A 20,699-nucleotide genomic window follows, 5' to 3' on the forward strand; every position below is an offset into this window, starting at 1 on the left:
CTTTTTTATTCATGTAGGTATGAATACAGTCATTCTCATCAGTGAGAAATATTCCTTGCATATTTAAAACAAAATACCTTATTTTGACAATTTATCCATATTCTTTTCCTGGTTATTTTCTTTTCTCTTTAACAACTCTGTCCATTTCACATTTCATGTGTGTTTGCTTTCTCTTCTGGGCTGTTTGATTTGTCTTTTACCCCAGTTACTCCTAGCTCCATTTTGTTACTGTTAAAACAGCTTCTTTTGTACATGTAATATTTTTGAAGTTTCATTTTTGTTTTTCTTTTTTCTTTTTGTTTTTCTTATCATCAATGGTGAAAAATTGCTCACTTGCAGGTGCTGATAATAGTGAAAATGTCAGAGGTTTCCTTTGGCTACCTACAGATACTGAATTTTTTGTATGAAACATTTCATAGAAAACAGAATACAGAGCCCAGAATGGTCAGGACTGCACTTCTCTTTACTTTAGATTCCATAAATACTATGCAAATAGAGTGAATTCCTGCTGTAAATAAAATAAATGCAGTCTTCATGCTAGTCAGTTCTTATCATTATTATTTATAGATATGTGATTCCCAAAGCAGAGATTTGATGAACCAGTTGGCCTGTTGGCTAATGCACAAACATATGTTTTAGCTGTTTTGAGCTGCTTGAGAAACTGCCAATGCCAATGCCATTTGTTGACACCAGAGCTGTTCATGGAAATACCAAGTCTGAAGAAAGCCCTGATAGATAGGGCTTTAATTTGAGCTGCAGAAAGTCCAAAGATAAATCTTAGTCCCATTAATATTTTATTACTTATACAAAGTGGAAAACTCCCAGCAGAAGCTTTGGGAGGGCCTAACCACCTTTTAGCTTCTTGATGAAGGAAACAGATGGTAGTATATACTAAAGAAGCATGGTGGATGTATACCTGCATTTAGAATACCACACTGCTGCTCTCTCAATTCTGCCCAAGTCAGGCTGGGGAGAGAATCAAAAAAGTTAAAGTGTGAGAAATGCATTGAGATAAAGACAGTCTACTAGGTAAAGTAAGCTTCTTTTTATATACTTCATCTATGCACAAGGTAAACTTTGTATTTTCTCTGGAGAATCTTTAATTACATACATTTCATTTAGATATGAACAAAAGAACTGTAAAGAATAAAATCATCCAAGATTTTGGATCTGCTTCTCTTCAGCTGATTCATACTTAATTGTTTTGGCTATATCTAACAGCAGTGGTGCCAAATAGTCATGTAACCTGCAGCTATTTGCCTGTCTATATTCATAGCATATAGAAACATCTCCCAAAAGAAAACATTTATTTTGATGTGGAGGTTTTGCAAAGTGTAAAAATTCATCTTAGAGTTGGTAATATTGTTGGGTTATTTAAATAAATAAAACAACCCATATAGAAAATCCTGGAAATGTGAATTGGATATATCCTGTTTTTATCAAATGCGTTTGTTTGTTGTTTTGTTTTGTTTTGTTTTGTTTTGTTTTGTTTTGTTTTCCCTTAGAACTATTGAATGTTTTCCCCTGAGTTATTATCTTCCTTGATCAGGAGGAAATAGTAGACCAGAGATTGGAAACAAATATTTTGAGAAGTTTGGTTCACAGGCAACCCAGCAATAGAGTTAGCTACTTAGATCAAAGATATCATTAAAACTTTAGTCTTTTACAGTACTGGTGCTTAGAGACATTTGATTTTGTGTGTGTGTGTGTGTTTTGTTGTTGCTCATGTTTTTTGGTGCTTTGTTGTTGTTATTGTTTCGTTATTTATTTTTATTTTTTTTACTTTTTTTACTTCTCTGTCAAGAACAGAGGGAGTACTTGTAATGTCATTATTTATTATAAGATAGAAACAGCTGTATATATTCAGTCTATATGATCTAGTAAACTTTGAAATTTGCATTCTTATCTCTACAGTTTATTTGGGCATACCAGCTTCTAAATGGAATATTTCTGACAGTTAGATTCTTACTCTGAACTGGTGACATTTCAAGTGCAATTATCTCCATTGGGAAAATAAAGGTTAATAAATTTATGAAAGTATCATATTAAAAAACACCTACCATTTCATCATTGCATGTCATGTGTTGTGCAAAAGGTAGAAGTAACACGACTGACACCTTCTAGTATATGTAGCCTACATATACAGGGAACATAGTCTGCAGACTGAAGTTAAATGTGTTATCTTTTTGTCTGGTTTTCTGTTTCTTTGCCTCTATATGTGACTTTACTCACATATACACATTATTACAAAAGAAAAAAAAAAAAAAAAAAAAAAAAAAAAAAAACAGAAAAATAAATATTTACCTCTTTAATGACTCCTCTCAGCTAGGAATATACAAATAATATATCCTACTGACCAAAATTCAAACATGTTCCCTCTCTCTTGTGTATTTTTTAATAATTCTCTTTTGACTGTTTTGATCTTTGATACTTCCTTTATTTATTTATTTATTTTCCCAGTCTTAGAGTTATAGTTTGGAAATAAAGTAAAATTAAAAAAAGGAATCAAGTTAAATAGTAAATGATCTCTTGAGGGTTTTTGTTTGTTTGTTTGTTTAAGTGTGAATTTAGTAAGGGAAAAAAATTATTTGTGTGCATGTGTGTGTATATGTATCAGTGTTATGAAATATTCCCGATTTTTTTTTTCAAAGATAATATTTTAACACCATTGTCAAGAAGAAATGAAAACATTAAAAAATAATAATAATAATAATGGAAGCACAAGTTGCTGTTATAAAACATAATTCTTTTAATTCCAGGCTTATTTTTAGTGTCCCCTAGAGCACCATTCTCCAAGCACTACTGGTTTCTCTTATATTCTAGTGCTTTCTGTTGACCATGTGAGCATGGTCATCATCTATCATCTGCCCCCGCTGTGTCAAGGAAATAAGCAGCACTGGTAAATAAATATCTTTCTGCATATGAATACCACCTAACTTTGATTTAAACAAAATAACAAAAAAAAATCCACATAGAATAGAACTTTCTGATACAGTTGTTCTAGCAGTATTTCTCATTTCTATTGTTATAATGGAAAAAAAAATAATTAAAGTTTGGATAATATGACACTAATATATATAATTTTATTATCAGTGTTTTGAACCCATGTTACAGAGAAAAAGTATATGGAAAAATGGATATTAGGAAGAGGTTCTTCCTAATATCCAGCCTGAACATCTCATGATTCAGGTTCATGTCTGTCCATCAGCTATTATCACTGGTCACCAGAGAAAAAAGATCAGCACCTGCCCTTCCAGTCCCCCTCATGAGCAAGCTGTAGGCTGCCAGCCTCCTGAGCAAGCCTCCCCTCAGTCTCCTATTCTCTAGGCTGAGCAAGCCAAGTGACATTAGCTGCTCCCCATATGACTCGCACTCTAGATCCTTCATCATTTTGTAGCTCTCCTTTGGATGATTTCTAATAGCTTTATGTCTTTCTCATAGCGTGGCATCCAAAACTGCACACAGTACTTGAGTTGAGTATGCACCAGCGCAGTGCAGAATTATAGAATCATTAAGGTTGGAAAAGACCTTCAAGATCATCTGGTCCAACCATCCCCCTACCACCAATATCACCCACTAAACCATGTCCCTAAGCACCACATCCAACCTTTCCTTAAACAACCCAGGGATGCTGATGCCACCAACTCCCTGGGCAAACTCTTCCAATGCCTGATCAATCTTTTTGAGAAGAAATGTTTTCTAATTTCCAACCTGAATCTCCTCTGGTGCAACTTAAGGCCATTCCCTTTAGTTCTATCACTAGTTATCTGCAAGAAGAGGCCCACCCCCAGCTCCCCACACCTTTCTTTCAAATAGTAGTAGAGAGAAATAAGGTCTCCCCTGAGCCTCTTCTTCTCCAGACTAAACAACCCCAGTTTCCTCAGGCACTCCTTATTAGACTTGTAGAGTAGAGCAGGTGGGTAAACTTCTTATAAAAGGAAATTAAGTTTGTTAAACAGGACCTATCCCTTGTGAACCCGTGTTGGCACCACTAATGATGATACTGTCCTTCAGGTGTTTTTCAATAACTACCATAATCATCTTTTCCAGGTTTTACCAGCCGCTGAAGTGCGACAGACAGGCCTATAATTACCAGTGTATTATTCCCTTCCCTTCCCTGTTTGTTTGTTCATTTGTTTCCCTGGGAATACAGGTTTATGGAAAAATAATATTGTGCCACTATTTTACTGAAATAATAGCACACTGTTTTTATGGATAAGATTACATGGAATCCTTAAGAACTTATTTTTCCCTGTTGTGTTGAAGATCTGAAAAATGCAAAAGTTATCAAATGTTTTTAAAAAAAGAGGCTTGTTAATGAAAAACAATGAAAATACAGATTGTCTTAAGATCTCCTGAAGTTTTGTTGACTTGTCTTAATATTTAAGAGCTTTTTGTATTAATCTGTGTCTGATACCATAATAATTCTCTTCTGATTCTGTGGACAAATTGCTGCATAGATGTGACTTCGTGCAACAGTGAGTTCACATAATGATAACAATATCATTTGAGGCTAAGGAAACAGGAAAAGCTGGTATTTGCTCAGTGAAAGCCTTATAACGTCCAGGCAAAACTTTATTTCCAAATCCCATGGAAAGGAATATCCTTTGCCCCAACCCGCAAAAAATAAAATTAGAAATAAAAATAACATTAAAAATAAAATAAAAATAAAGATAATATTCTTTGGCTCTTCATACATTTGTTGGAAAAAAGTTTGGTGCTATATAAATTCTGAGCTAGTGTAATTAAACAGTAGCATATTCCCTTAATTTAGTTGAAACACGTCTTGTACACTTGTACAGAGATATGTAGTGGATTCACTTAGTAAAAATTGAAAAATCCTGGTGTAGCACTGCAATTTATTTTTCAAACAGTATTTTCAGACCTGTTTGAAATTTGAAATTATTTTCTTGTTTGCTTTTTCAGCTTCAGGACCTTGGAGGAAAATTAGTTTAACAAAACCTTAATTACCTGGGAATGGTATCAAAGCATAACACTTTTTTTTTGTCCTTAAGTATTTGGAGACTGTATATCATAAACCAAGCTATTTTTTTTTATTATTTTTTTTTTATTATTTTTTTAGTAGTAGCTGGGTATTACCACACAGAACAATAGTGTATTTTATTGTATTTATTTTATTTTAGTGTGTATTTTAAAAGTGCCTCTGATCTTCAAAGACTGTGGATATGTTCCACTTGGTTTAGATCCATTTACATTTTCTAGCACTAGTCTCTTTATGGTGTTATACAGTTAAGAATGAGTGGAAAGCACCAGATTTGAAAATAAAGTATTTATTTTTACAGTTTTAGTGATAGTGATTGTCATGGTTTAACCCAGCAGGCAGCTAAACACCACCCCTCCACCCCAGTCGGATAGGAGAGAGAAATGTCCTTGACTGTAAGCACTGCTCAGCAACAGCTAAAACATCATGTGTTATCAGCATTATTCTCTTCCTAAAAAGAAAACACAGCACTGCACTAGCTCCTAAAAAGAAAATTAACCCTATCCTAGCTGAAACCAGGACATTTTGCTCTAAAATAGAAATTTGTGTATTTAACCCAATAAGAGGGAATATCAACACTTTACTTATTTAATCATATCTTACTTTCAATTATATAATTCATCTCCTTGATACTGTAAATAAGACTATACAAATAGTTAGAATGTTAGATGTGATATGAAGGCATAACATAAGGAAGGCATGGCCTGGGAAAGGAACATTCCACATAACTTGAATCCCTTAAAATTAAACACTTAGATTTAATTAGTTGTATAGAAACCCTCTGAAGACAATATAAAACAACTTCAGTGTGCAATTTTATCATTTTCTGTAGCAACTATATAAAACAGATGGACACACTCTTCTTTTTCATTTCCTTCCTTTTTCCTTTACTAGAAGGAAACCCAAGCATTTACCTTAGTCTAGATATAAACTGCATATATCTGAAGTTAGAGAAGATGCATTTCTCCTTGGTGCATTGTGCATTCACCATGTACTGGCTATGTTCCTAGACGGAAGTAGGCTTTCAAATAGACGTTAGTCATAACTATTTTATTTTTCTTTTTAATGGGAAAAAAAAAAAAAAAAAGCTCTTCTAAAAGAACTGCAGAGTATTATTGATAGACTATAACTGGCTAAAAGAAGAAGATATTGGAATGTTGTCTTAAAAAAAAAAAATAAAGAAAGAACTATATCTGAGTATCAAATTTGTGTCTATTGCTGAAGCTGTTTCTGTGTGCCAGAAAACTTCTGAGTTCATTTTAGCTTGATGATGGCAAATGTTTTATTTCGGTGAGGCAAAACTCTATAAGCTATGCTGTGTTTTATACTGATCCCCCTCTAAAATTAAGAGTTAACATATATGTCTATAATAGACTCTGTTTCAACACTTTTTCTTATTCAAAACTAAATACTCAAAACCAATCTGATTTTTATTTAACATATGTCTTTTCCACTTGTAAAACAAGATCTCCTTATGATTTGTTTATTAAACAGAAAGATTAAATTATTTAAAGTCTAATCTTGTATGTAAATTAGTGGAAATTCAACACAAACCAGAGACACTGATTAACATGAATATAAATGTTCCACATGAAAGACTTTTAAAGATTTTTTATATAGAAAAAGCATCCCAATTCACATGTATTATAAGGGTTATAGATGCCAGAATGAATAGTAGTAATAATAATAATAATGAAATATAAAAAATAGCTTTCACACTCAGTAAGCTCTTTGAGAGCAAATATTTTTATTACAATTTATTTTTCTGTTCAAAGAAGACAACTTCTCTGAATTTTTGAACATTTGAACATTCCTGAAAAAAGATTACCACACATAGACCTCATGAATATATTCTAAATACTATTCTATATGTGTTTAAAAGAGTTTCTAAATTAAAAATAAAAAGGTAAAGCAAAGCAAACAAGCAAGCAAGCAAGCAAACAAACACAAACAAACAAAACCCAAAAATGTAGGAACAAAGTCTTCCCACTTCAAGATTCGTGATCAAAAGTAGATCATTAAACTAATAGAACATGTTAACTTGCATGCAAAGTTATTGGAAGATAAGGATTCAGTAGCTACCTAATAATAGCACTGTACTTTGTGCTTGATAACTGGTAACGTGTACCTCATAAATAAATAATGGTCACAGAACTGGATTGTGAACTATTCTGTGATGATAGGTAGAGCTTAACTGCTAATATCACAGAATCACAGAATCATCTAGGTTGGAAGAGACCTCCAAGATCATCAAGTCCAACCTCTGGCCTAACACTAACAGGTCCTCCACTAAACCATATGACTAAGTTCAACATCTAAACGTCTTTTAAAGACCTCAACGGATGGTGAATCCACCACTTCCCTGGGCAGCCCATTCCAATGCCTCACAACCCTCTCAGAAAAGAAGTTCTTCCTAATATCCAACATAAAACACCCTGGCACAACTTTAGCCCATTCCCCCTCATCCTGTCACCAGGCACGTGGGAGAATAGACCAATCCCCACCTCACTACAGGCCTCCTTTAACGTACCTGTGGAGAGCAATAAGGTCGCCCCTGAGCCTCCTCTTCTCCAGGCTGAACAATCCCAGCTCCCTCAGCCGCTCCTTGTAAGACTTGTTCTCCAGACCCCTCACCAGCTTTGTCACCCTTCTCCGGACTCGCTGGAGCACCTTGATGTCCTTCTTGTAGCAAGGGGCCCAAAACTGAACACAGTACTCGAGGTGCAGCCTCACCAGAGCTGAGTACAGGGGGGCAATCACTTCCCTAGACCTGCTGGCCACACTGCTTCTGATACAAGTCAGGATGCTGTTGGCATTCTTGGCCACCTGAGCATGCTGTTGGCTTATATTCAGCCAACTATCAACCAATACTTCCAGGTCCTTCTCCGCCAGGCAGCTTTCCAACCATTCATCTCCCAGCCAGTAGCTCTACTTGGGGTTATTGCGCCCCAGGTGCAGGACCCAGCACTTGGCCTTGTTGAACTTCATACAGTTGGCCTCATCTTTTCCAGATCCTCCTGCAGAGCCTTCCTACCCTCGAGCAGATCGACACACACCAAACTTGGTGTCATCTGCAAAGTTACTGAGGGTGCACTCAATGCCCTCATCCAGATCAACAATAAAGATATTAAAGAGGACTGGCCCCAGTACTGAGCCCTGGGGGACGCCACTAGTGACCTGCCTCCAAATGGATTCACCACAACTCTTTGGGCCTGGCTATCCAGCCAGTTTTTAATCCAACCAAGCCTAGATGAAGGCACACAGTAGGAGAAAGAGATTTCACACATAAAAGCATGATCTGTGTCCTGCCATTTGCTTTTAGGGGTTTGATTCTATTCAATTTAGTATCTGCTTATGTGGTCAGGGCCAGAGACTTTCTCCTCTTTTATTCTGTAAGTAATCCAACTATTAATTTCATTAGTCAGTCCTGTAACTTTATTATAGGACAGTGCTATCTTTGCAGAATCAAAAACTTAAATGAAAGAGAGAGACCAGTCCAAGTATAGAACTTAGATGGCTGCAATATAAGATGCAAATATGTATCTTGGTATATAAAATGGAAAGTAAACTTTATGTCCTTGTAAATGTTGGCTAATTTGGAGGAAAGAGCATACTTCAAAGGCAGGATATCTCTGAAGGATCATATGGATTAAACTGAATTGCTGCTGACAAATTTCCACAAGGACTTCTTCAAAGGAGAAAAGAGAATCATTGATCATCAGGGTCCATCTATACGAAACTTCAGGAAAGAAATCCAGAAGTTTGTGTATGTATATATATATAATATATATATACACACACACATATATTAAACAAATTATTTCAGACTTCATAAAAACAAACAAACAAAAAAATTAGCCTTAGCACATTGTTAGGAGAAACTGCGTTAGCTTGCAATTTTTCCTAGTAGGTGGGGGCTAATATATCAATTCATGGGAAAAAAAACAGGAAACAAAATAAATAAAATATTGATTGTTGTAATTATATGAGGGAAATAATGTGAAATTTCGCAATCCTGGTTTTTTTTTTTTTTTGAAATTTGGAGGTTATTGGTCTGAATGGCTCATATTTTGAAGTTTAAGTAAATTAGATTTATTAAACTTGTTACCACTGCACTTTGAGATTTTATATTTGTGTCAGTCATTGAATTTCATGATAAATCATCACTTTAACGGTGACTGTCCAAGGCAGAATACTAAATTAGGTCTATCAATAGATAGATATTTATTTTCATACATTTCTCTGTTTCAGTTTCTAAATACAGTGTTGAAACTTCAGGGTCAGATCTTATTCAGGTTTATGACTCTGTTCATTATAGCTGGATAAAGACAAACAAATGTATCTCTGTTTCTTTCTGCTCTTTAATTGTTCACTGGAATAAAGCTGTCAAGCATATCCCAGAAACTCCATGGCATTTATCTTTAAAATCCATTCCCAGTATCTAGGAATGGATTTTTACAATCCATTATGCAGTTATGACATGTCTGATAACACCCAAATCACGACTGTTTCCTCAAGTATTATTTTCCTTATCAATATCTTTTGATTTCTGCAGATAATTTTCCCATTTTGTTAGTTTCTTCCTGACCAGCTGATATTTTCACAGACAGATTGTAAGAGACTGCTGTGACCATGTTGTATTGTGGTCAGTGAAAAACAGGGTCAAGATTTTTCTCAATTACCTGATCTTTGAGCTCAAATATGCCTTCAGTAAAGCAGTACTTAAGCAGTAGCTTCAAGTAGGTAAGTAGCAGCTAAATCACCAGTTAACACCTCAGCTGGTTATAGCCTTATTTTATTCCCACAGAAGATATGAAGACATCAAATTCTTTTTCCTAAACTCGTATACTTTTTTTTTCCCATAATGATCTAGTGTCTATGTTTTCCTTAGAGACAAAATAATCACTTAATATTGAAGAAAAAAAAAATCACAATTTTAAGATTAAAAAAAGAAAAACTACAGTCTGAGCCTGAAAATATGAAAGAATACTTGTGTGTACAGAGAAATTATGACCAATTTTCCAAATGAAATTTACGTCCTTAATCTTTCATATAAAGGAAGGAAGTTATTTTTTCTCTTTTCAGTGTAAGTTACAGATGTAAGTTTCAGTTTCATAATTCAAGGTGGGACCTATTGTCTTCAGTTCCTTCAAATTTTCTTACTTTCTAGTCTAAAGACTAATTAATTTTTGAACTAGCAGAAATCCAACAGTAATCATCCCTACTCTCAGGGGAGTCAATAGGCAGATAATTACAACATTCATCTGACATCACAGTTTGAGGCTTAACTTTCTACTTTAATTCTAATTGAGATTAGAGACGCAAATACAGGCTGGGTGAAAAATGGACTGAGAGCAGCCATGAGGAGAAGAACCTGGGAATGTTAGTTGACAATAAGCTTGATATGAGCCAGCAATGTGCACTTGGAACACAGAAAGCCAAGGTATCCTGGGCTGCATCAAAAGATGCATGGCTAGCAGGGCAAGGGAGGTGATTCTCCCCCTCTATTCTGCTCTTGTGAGACTTCACCTAGAGTACTGTGTTCAGCTCTGGGGCCCATAACAAAAGAAAGATATGGACATATTAGAACAAGTCCAGAGGATGGCCATGAAGATGATCAAAGGGCTGAAGCACTTCTCCTGCAAAGACGATCTGAGGGAGTTGTGTTTTTTCAACCTGGAAAAGAGAAGGTTCCAGGGAAACCTCTCTGAAGCCTTCCAGTCCCTAAAGAGGGCCTACAAAACTGAAGGTGAGGGACTCTTCATCAAGGAGTGTAGTGACAGGACAAGGAGTAATGCTTTTAAATTTTAAAAAAGGTAGATTTAGATTAGATATTAGGAAGAAATTATTTACTATGAGGTTGGTTAGACACTGGAACTGACTTCCAAGGGAAGTTGTGGGTGCCCCATGCTTGGAAATGTTTAAGGTCAGGCTGGATTGGACTTTAAGCAACCTGGTCTCATGGAAGGTATCCATACCCATGGCAGGGGGTTAGAGCTAAATGATCTTTAAGGTCCCTTCTAATTCAAACCATTTTAGGACTTTATAATTCTATGACTAGGACAAAGAAATCTTGCTGACTTTTGGCTTTTGTTGAATGTGAGATTGCCTCATTGACCAGTACATAAATGTCTACAAAAATTGTCGTTTTCTTTACAGACCTAGAACCTACAGTCTCTTTTCAAATCTAAATGTTATTCTATGAATTACCTTAATTTTCTTCTGTGATTCAGCTATGCACAAATAAACCTGGAGGGAAAAAGGAAGGAAGGAAATTAAAATTTTCTCTTTCTCTGTGAATTTCATTCACAGTGGATAAATCATTCATTTGTCTGACAGTCAACAGTCAATAACATAATTTGAACCATATAGGTAGACATTGAAAAAAACGTCCCTGTATCACACAGTCACAGCCTCTTCTATCACACAATCTTGCATTAATAAAATCGTTTGGGTTAGGTTGGAAAGGATCTTAAAGATTCTTAATTCCTAATTAAATTCAAAAAAAAAAAAAAAAAAAAAAAAGACCTAATTCCACCTAATTCCATCCTGCCATTGGCAGGATGCCATGCACTAGATCAGGTTGCTCAAAGTCCCATCTAATCTGGCCTTGAAGAATTCCAGGGATGGGACAACCAAAACTTTTCTGGGCAAAAGGTTAATACTTATCAATCACCAACTATTTTGCCCAGGACCAGAAATTCTTCATTTAGTGTATATGAGCAACGGACAACCTTTTCTGAATTTTTCAAGATACTGTCCAATCTTTGATGTCCTAATACCAACTAATTTCAGAAAACTATAAAAGCTATTAGACAATGAATTAGTAAGATTCAAAATACTACAAGAGTGGGAATATATCTTTCCCTGTTTTACTAACATTCTCTCACTCCCTTTCTCTCTTTCTGCAGAGATATTTTGATCTTTTATCAATAACAGGAGCTTGGAACTTCCCCTGAAGGTTTTTACTCTCTTGCTGGAAACTATTGCACAGAAATATGAAAATCTCCCCAGAGGGAGTCCTTTGGGAATGAGAAACACTATACTAGTACTGATTAATTTCTCTCCTAATATCTATTGATTACACTTTGATTTCTAAGTGCTCTGTTTTGTTCCAACATTTTGCCAGGGAAAATGCGAAACACTGCAGTGGGGGTGAGGTAGAAGAGAGGGAGCTATTCAGGGTTTCCAGTCCTCCCTGCTGTGGAAAAACTTAAGTATCAGTGCCATGCTTACAAAAAATAAATGGTTACAGAAAAGAAATAGAATAGAAGCTAATTATTATATAGCAAGCTTGAGCTAAGCTGTCCCTAATATAGCAAGGTCAAGCGAAACAAGACAAAGCCATGAAAGCAGCAACAACTGTATCTCAGATGCTTTAGTAGTGTGTGTACTGCTAGGATTTTACTTCTTTGAAATCACATAATGCATAACTGCTAGTACACAGTAAGCTACACAGCAGGATGTAAGCAATCCAGACACTCCTAGCATGCACTGAGAATAACTTCCTGGTCCAGAAGACAAAGAAAGCAGAGGAGAAGCATTACTGCATCTGGTACTCACCAACACAGATGAGCTCATTAAAAAGGTTAAGATTGGAGGCAGTCTGGGCTGCAGAGATTACACACTGTTTGAGTTTGTCCTCTCAAGTTATTTGGGTTTGGCAAAGAGGAAAGTCAGGGCCCTGAACTTCCAATGAGTGAACTTTGAGGTATTTAAAGACCTAGTGGATGAGATTTCCTGGAACACTGCCCTTCAGGACAAGTGAGCTGAACACAGCTGGCAACTCTTTAAGGATGTTTTTCTTAGAGAACAAGAACTTTCTATCCACCTGTGTAAGAAAGTGAGCAGGGAGGGCAGAAAATCCAGCTGGCTGGTTGAGGTACTCAACAAATGATGTTGACAATCTTATATTTATTAGAGTATGCAGAAAATAGTCAATTCATGCTTATGGTATCTTCACTGTGTTTTAGCTAATATATAGCCCAATGCATCGACCTTTTTTCTTTTTCAAGATGACTTATCACATTAAACGCTAGCCTTTGAGGTGGACTTCTCACAATGGATCCCTATAAAATCTTGCCATACAAAGTTTACTGCACTTTTCCTTCATTTTGGTAACTCAGTTTACATAGAATTCCAGCAAGTTAGTAACACATGACATCTACGTTCAAAAACAAACAACCAACAACCAAACAGTTGTGTTAATCAAACTGTACCTTTCCAGATTTGCATTCTTAAAATATTTTCTAAGAACTTCTTAGAATTTAGTTTAAAAGGTCTATAACTTTTGAATACTCTAAAGTTTTATCAAGTTCTATTAAATTTTTAAGTGCTCTCAGAAAGTTATCTTCTGATTTCATTCAAGATTATTTTCTTCTAATTGTTCTATTTATTCGGTTGTTCATATATAAAGTATCTAAATGTGTAACCTGTTTGCTTTTTCTTGTCTTGTTTATACTGTCCTCGAAACACCTCACAGCTTATCACTTATTTAATGCTGTTTAAATATATAAATATGTAAGATAATATACAGAATGACAATACAATATATGTTTTTTATGATTTTTTTTTTTTTTTTGGCTCTATACTCCATTTTATTAATTAACATGTGTGTCCTGGTTTCAGATGGGATAGAATTCATTTTCTTCCTGGTATGATGATGTGTTTTGGATTTAGGATGAGAATAATGTTGATAACATATTGATGTTGTGGTTGTTGCAGAGCAGTTCTTACACTAAGTCAGGGACTTTTCAGCTTCTCATGCTGCTCTGCCAGCGAGGAGGCTGGATATGCAAAAGAAGCTGGGAGGAGACGCAGCCAAAACAGCTGATCCAAACTAATCTAAGAGATATTCAATACCACGTGACATCATGCTGAACAATAAAACTGGTAGTAAGCAATTATTTGTTCTGCTTATTCTTTTTGTTTGTTTTCCTCCCCTCCCTTCCTCTCCTTTCCTCCTTCCTTCTTCCTTTTTTATTAAAGTATCCTTATCTCAACCTACGAGTTCTTGCACTTCTCAATTTTCTCTCCCATCCTACTGGAGGGGTGGAGAGTGAGCAAAAGGCAGCATCCACCAGGTTAAACCACAACACTGTGAAGCACTTTGGCACAAACAAATACATTCTTTTATAAGTTTCTCTCTCTTTGAAGTAAAGTCCTTTACTGACTACAGAGAAAACAGAAGAAGAAGAAAAAAATAAGGAAAAAAAAATGTGAATAATTATTTTAGAAATTCATATATACAGACTGGTAAGCACAGACTATACTCACTGTGAACAATATCTATTATGTGCTGCTTGTTTCCATGCATATTTAAGAGTTATAATGGCAGATAATACCCCTGCCTTCTTGTATGAATAAAATAGACAGATCACAGAATTTAACCTGCAATTTCTAAGATGTGCTATCAGAATGGTGACAGTGAAAGTATTACAAGGCACAACAAATTGGATTTTCTTTGTTTATATGTCACTGTGAAATCCTGTTTCTCCCTTTAAGAAAACAAACAAACAGACAAACAAAAGAATAGTTAACAGTTACAGCTTCATTTTTTCCCTTACAATCACATAGATATAAACAGATGGTCAGCAGCAAAAAAGGCCAAATGGGATTTCTGTGAAAAGGCATTAAAGATTTATGATTACAAAATTGAATTAAACTACAAATAAAATCGTAGAATCATAAAATATCCTGACTTGGAAAGGACCCAGAAGTATCATCGAGTGCAACTCATGGCTCCACACAGAACCTCCCAAAATTCAAACCACATATCTGAGATCATTGTCCAAATGCTACTTGAACTCAGACTTCCCTGGGGCACCTGCTCCAGTGCCCAACCACCTTCTTGGTGAAGAACCTCTTCCTAATATCCAGCCTGAACATCTCATGATTCAGGTTCATGTCTGTCCATCAACTATTATCACTGGTCACCAGAGAAAAAAGATCTGCACCTGCCCCTCCAGTCCCCCTCATGAGCAAGCTGTAGGCTGCCTCGGTCTCCTATTCTCTAGGCTGAACAAGCCAAGTGACATTAGATACTCCCCATACGTCTCGCCCTCTAGACCCTTCATCATTTTGTAGTTCTCCTTTAGATGTTTTCTAATAGCTTTATGTCTTTCTCATACTGTGGCACCCAAAACTGCACACAGTACTTGAGTTGAGGCTGCACCAGTGCAGCACAGAATGAGACAATCACTTCCCTTGACTAGTGAGCAATGTTGTTCTTGATGCCCCCTGGAATACAATTGTCCCTTTTGGCTGCCAGGGCACACTGTTGACTCATATTCAATATGATATTGACTAGAACTCCCAGATCCCTTTCCTTGGGGCTGCTTTTCAGACTTTCATCCCCCAGTCTGCACATATAGCCAGGGTTGCCCTGTCAAAGGTGCAAAGTCTGGAACTTGCTCTTGTTCCTCACCAGCTGCAGCAACTTCATGCAACTGGTGATTGCCTAGCTCTCTAATTTGATATGTAAAATATCCAGTTGAATGGGAACCATGCTAGATTCCCAAGACAGTTAAAAAAAAAGAATTGACAGAGGTCTCACAATGACATCAGACAATTCTCTGGTTACTCTGGGATGAATTCCATTGAGCTTCATATACATCTAGCTGGAGCAGCAAATCCTGTATGAGTTTGGGGTTGACTGAGAGCTTTTCCTTCCACAGTCACTGTCCTCCAACTCAGGTATCCAGTTGTGACAGAGCCCATCATCGATGTTGAAGAAAAAGAAGGTATTAAATGTCTCTTCTTTGTCTATGTCCCTGTCTGTGAGGTGACCATCTTCATAAAGTAATGGATCAATGTTATCTCTGGCCCTCCTTTTTCTGTTAACATATTTTAAAAAGCCATTTTTGTTGTCCCACACACTACCAGCCACCTTTGGCTCCAAGCTGTGCTCCTAGCTAGATTTTAAAATGTGACATTTCTTGAACTGTGTCCCTTTGTGGAAGTTTCATGTTTTTCCTTTGTTTTGAAGTATTCACAGTGCTGAAATTCTGGAAATTCACTTGAGGGCTGATTTTTATTTGCTTCTTTTTTTTTTTTTTTTTTTTTTTTTTCTTTCTCCCCCCAAAAATGATGTATTTCTGAATTACCAAGTTAAACAGAGATGTGGGATATTTTCAGCAAGATTACTTTACTCAAAACTAATTGTTTTATTTTTTGTTTGTTTGTTTCTTTGTTTGTTTTTGTTTTTAAAGCCCTGCCTGTTATGTCATAATCTCCATTTCCAGCTTTCAGATTGATGTATATTCATTACTGAATAGTGCTGTCTTATAGTGGTTGTTCACTTACCGGAAAAAATAATAATAATAAAAAAATAATAATAATAAAAAAGGTACAGAACAACTTGTTCCTGTAGTTGATTTAAAAAAAAAAAAAAAAAAAAAGAAACTTTTGTGTTTTTTTTCTGCCTTTTTCTGTCTTTTTTTTTTTATCTTTTGCATTTCATTAAAAAATAAATGACAAGTATTTTATTGTAATTTCTAAATGATATAACATATTGTTTTGTTCATGGGATTAGTCCTTTTGCAAGTTCTTTTCCTTTAGATATTATAGGCACAGTCAGATTCCTGATGTAGCAAATTATGTCTAAAGTTATTCTGAAGGTTTTTTCTTACATTTGTGACAGGAAAGATGATTAGTATACAGCTTCCTTTTATTTTTTTCCTTTGAGTATTGATCACTCTGCACTTTGAATCTCCTACCACTTTTCTCCTTGTTTTCTTGATAACATTTTTTTTTTTTTCTTTCTGCCTGGAGGTTTTACTGCAGTGTTTCAAATCTTGTGTAATACAACCTTTTTATTCTTCTTTTCATACCACAGAGAGTAGTGTGGCACATGAGGAATAGCTTTATAAAAACAACAAAAAAGTGGTGAATATTTCAGTTTGGATGTTGTTGCAGCTACACACAGCATAACTTCATATATTAAAACTTCATTCCAGTGATGCACAATCATGCATGATCTCAAAGAAAGCACTCAAAGATCTCAAATAAATTAACATGTTCTCCTTTTGTAGTATTTTTCACACATGATAAAGGAAAAAATTAAAAATAAGAAAAGAACCCATTGAATATATCTGTAATGTACTTGACCTGATTTTTATCAAGAGCTCCTATTAAGCTACTGCAGCTCAGATCTGCCAGAACATCTGTTTTAAATCTCAATTCATTTTCAGAAATAATAAAAAAAAATGCGTTCAAATAGATTCAGTCAGAAGAAATAGTAAAAAACTTACAGAGCTGAGAGAAAGGGCTGATGGGCTATTTTTGTGTCCAAACTGTATGTATTTGAAGATAAAACAAAAAATAAATCATGTCTTGAGTGCTTTCTTAGTGCAACTATTAATCTTCATGTTAACAGGGTCAATGTTGATGAATCTTGTTCTGGCATTACCTGTTTTCTAAATAGTATCACAGAAGTCTGTGCACTTACTGAAGTATAAGATGGAAAGCTGGACTCATTTTTTAATTAATTGATGAAAATTGACAATAGAACTTTTTCACTGAATATGGTTCAATTAAATATTTGAATATAACAATGCAGGAAAATACAGTAAAATATACCAGTTGTTGCATAACAACATCTATACAAACATGATATATTTTAAAAATAAATGTATTGAATTATTCAATAACATTTTTCATTGCTTATACAGTGCCATATGCATTTGTACATGTTGTAGATGATAATATTAGAACATATTCTTTCAATTATTTCAAAATAAGTTTGCACTGACAGGAATTGTATCAGCAGTATTAATCAGAACACTGTAGTCCAATCAGAAGAGATTTACAAGATGAAGTTTCAGAAACAAATTGCAGGAAAACCTTGACAAATTTCCCATGTTAAGGACAGCTGTCACCTTAACAAAAGTAGATGTCTACCATGTAAACAATCTGGGCATCTACCTTTAATTTATTCACATAGACCTCTCTATATAAATGTTGGAGACAGTTAGACTATCTGATAAAGGGCTTGCTTCTGCACACACAAGAAAGGATAAAATAAAAGTGACAGGCAGAGGAATCAGAATAATCTAATAACATTAATGAGAATAATCTGAATGAGCTAATCTAATCTAATATAATCTAATCTAATAAACTACTCTCCTTTCAAATTCAGGAGGGCTACTACCCAGAGGGGTATGGAACACATTATGGAATGTAGGGAAAGATCATCTTTCCCAGAAAATTTATGGTATGTGTAGGGGAGGAACCAAAGGAAGGAAAAGAAATGGATTAAGGTACTTTAAAGAATCACAAAATGGTTGAGGTTGGAAGGGACCTTTAGAGACCATCTACTCCAACCTCCTGCTCAAGCAGGGTCACATAGAACATGCTGCACAGGACCACATCCAGCTGTGTTTTGAATATCTACAGAGAAGGAGAATCCACAGGAACACCAGCACTACCTGGTTCTTCTCTGCAGGGCTGCTCTCTAGCAGGTAAACCCCCAGTCTCCACTGGTGCTAGGGGTTATTCCTCCTTAGGTGTAGGACCCTGCACTTACCCTTGTTGAATTTCATGACATTCCTCTCAGCCCATCCCCTCCATCCTGTCAAGGTCCCTCTGAATGGAAGTACAGCCCTCTGCGGTATCAGCTATTCCTCCAAGTTTTGTGTCATCAGCTAACTTAGTGAGGGTGCACTGCATTCCATCATCCAGGTCATTGATGAATAAATTGAACAAGACTGGATCCAGTACTGATGCTGGAGCTGAAGTTCCCCTGCAACCTTTGGAGAGGCCCATGGTGAAGCAGGTTGTCCTTTTGCAGACTGTAGTGTACCATGGTGAAGCAGATCTCCACGCTGCAGCCTGTGGAGGAGACCACTGTGGAGCTGAAGGAGGTTGCAGCCTATGGAGAATCCCCACCAGAGCAGATTCTGTGCTAGACCTGTAGCCTGTGGAGAGGGGACCATACAGGAGCAGGTGATCCAGGTGGCCTGGATGCAGCTAGACAGTTTTGGAGATTGAGAACTGAATCATGATGGTTGACATCAGCTTCCGAGAACAGGTCTACACACCATTTTTTTTTTTAATTTATTTTCTGGCCTGGACAGAGCAACAAAGTATACCCAGTAAAAATCACTGTGACTGAGGATTCACAGGTTACAGAACAGTACTGCAATGGACTGATCCAGGACTGGGAGCTCAAAACCCTTAGCTAGGATCACTGTATTGCTGATATGTTTCTTACTCAAGGGTGAAGAAAATCTAGAGAGGTATTTTGAAGATGTATTCTACCTCCCTTCTTGACTGGGTTTGATTCTGATAACCAGTACTTTTCAAAAATTAATCTCTGCCTTTTTGCTCACAGAGGTGCTATAAGTTTTCCCCAGCTGTGTTGAAAAGCGAATGTAGAAGGACCTTATTTGTTCCAGATCTCTATGTATATAAAAGGCAGCTGTTGTTAAGAATTATTATAGCTGTGTGGATGACTTTTCACTGTTCAATTCTGCCTACGCTTAGTATAAAGAGCATCTTCTACTATAAATAGAATTTTATTTTATTTTTTCTGATGCAGACAAGGGAGTTGAAAAGAAAGGATGAGAACAGTGTCATAATATATGGGCCCAGGTCAACTAATAGAAAAAGTTGTAAGTAAAAACTAAGTTTCGGGAAGTTTGTATGACAGTGCTAATGGAAAAAATGGGCATTATTTTATGCAATATATTTATGCAGTCAACTGTAATGTCTAATAGTTTTTCTACTTGTAATCTAGTATTGTTTCTCCCACACACTACATTTACTTGATAAAGTGAGGATGATTTTCTTAATGTGAATTTAATGGTGTAGTGCAAAAAGAGGAACTTGTTAAACACAAATATGTTAGCTAAACTGTACATGTGAATATTCAGCTGCAAGCCTCTGGGTTTCATGGACAGTTCAATGTAAATATATGCTGATAATAAAATCTGATTTTTGTTTTGTCTTTTTTTTTTTTTTTTTTTTTTTTTTTTTTTGGGGGGGGGGGGAGAGGGGCAGAGGGGAAATGAAAGATATAACACAAGGTTAATTTTCAGCCAAATCATTCACCTGCAGTAGCCCCCAGCAGGGCCTCAAGAACATCAATGCCAGCAAAAGGAATATGTTGGGAATAAACATTTGAAGACAGTCAAACTCTTTCAGGAACCCATACTTACAATGTAATAAAGCAATAAAAAGGTTGGATTATATATATATACATATATATATAAACATATATATAACATGTATATATATATATATAGGGCAGGAAAATTATCTCTTAGATTTCCCACTTTAACTATTTATTTATTTTACCTTTTAACTTACTTTCCCAGAATCAAAAGCTTTTTTTTTTTTAAATTTGTAACATTGTGTATCACTTTCCATTTTTGTTTATAAGCTAGTTAGCTGTACTTTTTAAACAGCTTATCCTTCCTGTTTTCTCATATATATTCTGTCTGGAAAGTATAGGAAGTCACAGCTCCCATCACACTGTCCATTCTCAATTTTCTTCCTGTTCATTTGCTTCATAGGAGATAAGAGACAGAATGCAGCCTCACTACAAATTGCAGTCTGGTACAACCGGATTGTCACAGAAAATAGAAAATTTTACAAGTGTACATAATTTAGTTAGGATTACAGTGATACTTCAGTGTATAATATAACATTATGCTAATGACCCAACTTCCAGTATATTAAATGACAAACATATTTT

Source organism: Aythya ferina (genome assembly GCF_964211825.1).
Source record: "Aythya ferina genome assembly, chromosome: 1".
NCBI lineage: Eukaryota > Metazoa > Chordata > Aves > Anseriformes > Anatidae > Aythya > Aythya ferina.